General features: G+C 34.8%; 1 pseudogene across 1 annotated transcript; it reads right to left on the bottom strand.

Moving 5' to 3' along the window:
- Positions 1–956: 956 nt before the first annotated feature.
- LOC308344646 (small ribosomal subunit protein uS12-like) lies at positions 957–1,396 on the bottom strand (annotated as a pseudogene). The gene has a single exon. The product of its transcript is annotated as a small ribosomal subunit protein uS12-like (transcript).
- Positions 1,397–3,789: the final 2,393 nt, after the last annotated feature.

Genomic DNA, 3,789 nt, shown 5'->3' with positions numbered 1-3,789 from the left:
TATAAAAAAATATCTTAGAGATGTGTTCATATACAAGAAAAATGACATAACTTACCCTGTTTATATTACTAAGATATTGAAAATATCTCAACATTTGCATTAGTAGATGTGTGGCAGAGACACTCATATGGGCTCACCAATATTATCTTATTTTTCTCTTTGTTACACTGCATTTGTCATTCTGCCTATTACTAGGGGGGACCAGGTGACTGAGTTCTGTGGGTCAAAGGAATGTGGGTAGAATTGATGTGCCTGATTTCTCAATTCTCCCTCAAAATCCTCCATTCTTCTTTCTATACATAGGTATTTAAAATGTAGTGCCCTGGGGCACCTGGGTGGCTCAGTGGGTTAAAGCCTCTGCCTTCAGCTCAGGTTGTGATCCCATGGTCCTGGGATCAAGCCCTGCATCAGACTCTCTGCTCAGCGGGGAGCCTGCTTCCCTTCCTCTCTCTCTGCCTGCCTCTCTGCCTAATTGTGATCTCTGTCTGTCAAATAAATAAATAAATAAATAAATAATTTTTTAAAAAATGTAGTGCCCTATGAGCAGAGGATGTAGATGAATGAGGGTATTGGAATCAATAAGAATGAGTATAGTACTATACTAATTATATTTTGCAAATCATTAGTTTAAGCTCTATATTCTCTCTCAGCTTATGTTTATTAATCATCTTCCTATTGTTTTTTAAGTTTTCAGTAATAGGTATTGAATTTTATGGAATGTCTTTTCAGCTTATCCTTATGTTTGTTAGAAAATTATATATTGTGTTGAATTATTAATACTTTTTCTGATAAATATATTAATAATTACTACTAATATTACTCCTCCTCCTCCTCCTCCTCCTCCTCTTCCTCCTCCTCCTACTAGCTAGCAAATATTGAACTCTTGCAATTTTCTTTTTTTTTTTTTTACTCTGGCTTATGAATATTTATTACTATCACGTTTTTGCTATCAAAATTTATGATCTTGGTCTTTCCTTCTTGCCTTTGTATAAGGCCAAAAGAGAGACATTGGCTACTTTTGACAACCTTAAAGCAAACTCCAGGAATGTCACCGACAGCATGACCTTTGTGACCAAATCCAGCAACCAGAACCTCATCATTTTCCTCAATAAAAATCAAACAACGATCATTGGGTACAAAGGCTGTGATTTTTTTGCCATTCTTCATCAGCTGAACCCTGACACACTTCCTGATGGCAGAATTTGGCTGCTTGGCTTCAACCCCTACTCTTTCCAGCACAATTCCTTTTGCCTGGGAAGTGCCTCCAAAAGGGTTGGCCTTCAGGGCTGTGCCCACATGGGCTTTCTTGTACTGTTTATCACATTCTGATCACGTTCTGATCTCATTGGTGGCTGCGGAGCTTCCTGACAGTACAGAGACTGCGACACTTGCCCATCCTGACGGCACCACGGGCCTGAGCAAAAGAATGAACTCTTGCAATTTTCCAGACACTATCTTAAGTGTTTTACAGCATTAATCAATCTAAATCTTCACAACACTTGTTTGAGATACATAACACTAGCCCTATATTATGAATAAAGAAAGGGAGTCATGTCAAGTTCACCAACTTGACAGAATTAAATGTCCAGTAAGGGGCTGAGTTAGTCTTCAAATCTTCTCTTAAACATAGATTTCTATTCTCTTTTATTAAATTACCTTGCATTCCTGAGAACTAATCTCACCTATGACTAAAAACTATTTTAATATACTGGTGAGCATATTTGCTTATATTTAGCTTATGATTTTTACATTTTTATCTATAATTGGAATTGGAATGTTAAAAAAAATAAAGTTTTGGTTCACTTATATTAGCCTCTTAAAATGATGTCAATAACTACTTTCTTACTCTAAAACATATGGTATAGACTAAGAATAAGTCTACACCAATAAGTTTGAATTGAACTCGACTATATTGACACTCTCAGATTGGAGATTTCAAGAGGTAATTCTTTCAATCATTTCATTGTCTTACCTGATCATAATCTATTCAGACTGTAAAATTTTCTTATGCCACATTTAGTAAAATATATTTTCCCATATAATTATTCTAAACCTATATTTTTTTAACTAGAAAAAGTAGAATTTGTTTGTCAATAATATAGAAACTTTTCTTTTAAAAAAAGATAATTCTTATCTGACTTGTAATTTGACATTTGCTTATTTAAATGGATATCCAGAGTGAGACTAGCATGTTCTGCTTTAAGAAAGCTTTCATTTGCCTTCATGGAGTAAAAATAATTAGTTTATACACAGAAGCCTTCCAGAATATCTGCTTTTTGTGTTCTTTATTAATGCATAAAGAAATATTACTATCAGGGGTGCCTGGGTGGCTCAGTGGGTTAAGCCTCTGCCTTCAACTCAGGTCATGATCTCAGGATCCTGGGATCGAGCCCCGCATTGGGCTCTCTGCTCAGCGGGGAGCCTGCTTCCTCCTCTCTCTCTGCCTGCCTCTCTGCCTAATTGTGATCTCTGTCTGTCAATAAATAAATAAAGTCTTTAAAAAAAAAGAAATATTACTATCAGTCTACTGTATTAAAATTTTAACTTTAAAACTGTATATGTGAAACAAATTTAGTTTTAAATTAAAAGTTGCTTTTTATTGAGTTTTTGAAATGAGTTTTTTGAATTTTTATTTCTATATTTACAATTAGACATTTCTTGGCACTAGAAGGAAAATATATTCAAATGTCAGACGATTACAAAAAATGTTTAAAACATGTTGACCTTAAACTGCCATCATACTTAAAAGAAATGCTCATGTACACTAATTTCATTTTTACAGAAGTCTTTTAAAATTTCTTTCTTTTCCCAAAACATTAAAATACACTAAAAATAGCAGTGGCTCTATTTACTTGAAAAAGTATTGTAATTTCTGTTTTGATCGTAATGAGTTCCTGTAAGATATACTTTTTTAAGAAAAAAGTACCTGATTCATCAGGTATCAGATCTGTCGGCACCATCATCTTCGACTTCCAGCCTCTAGAACTAAGAAACAAATATTTGCTGTTGGAAAAAAAAAAAGGGTATTAATAAGATAAATTAGTAGAAAAAGTGGAAAAGTTGGAGAAAAGTCTATATTAAGAAAAAGATATAATGAGGACTATATTTTTTAATGTAAAATTTCATCAAACAGTACTGTAACTTCAAATATACCAAAAGAAAATCTCTACCTGAAAGTTTGGGGGCAAGACTGGACAAACCAAGGGTTAAACTTGGGAGAGGGCTGGGGATGCTAACCTTTGGAAATGTGGCAACCCCCAGATGGGGAAGCCATTGACCTGCCTTATTTAACACCAGAGGGAGCCAAGACAGGAACTCATGAAGTGATTTGGACACAGCACAGAGGACTGCAGATGAAAAGTGTCTTTCTGTCACTGAAAGTGTATATAGTTTCCTGATTTAACAGAGAGGATAGACTAGGAGGAGGGTGGCCTGATGGGAGCCCAAGATAAGTTAGGAAACATCACTGAGAAGGAAAAGTACTGAATGAAGAGGAGGAGTAAAGTGTTGTTCTAATTGTTCAGCAGTCAGCCGGAAAGTCTTCATTTAAAGTTAAAACTGATTGGATAGTCAATATCCAATGTTCAAATATGCCAACTGAGTGAAAACTGAAGATCACTTATAAAGATACATTTATTTGTGTATCTGTGTATTAAATTATGTTTATTCCTCTCACAAACCATTAGCAGTAATGTAAGTTCATGAGCAGTGAAGCTTGTCTTATTGACTTAGAAATTTAGCATACACATAATGAGAGCCTTTACTTAAATATGGTTATATGCACACACA

The sequence above is a fragment of the Martes martes genome, assembly GCF_963455335.1.
Source record: "Martes martes genome assembly, chromosome: 6".
In the NCBI taxonomy this organism is placed as follows: domain Eukaryota; kingdom Metazoa; phylum Chordata; class Mammalia; order Carnivora; family Mustelidae; genus Martes; species Martes martes.
This window is presented reverse-complemented; position numbering and strand designations above follow the sequence as displayed.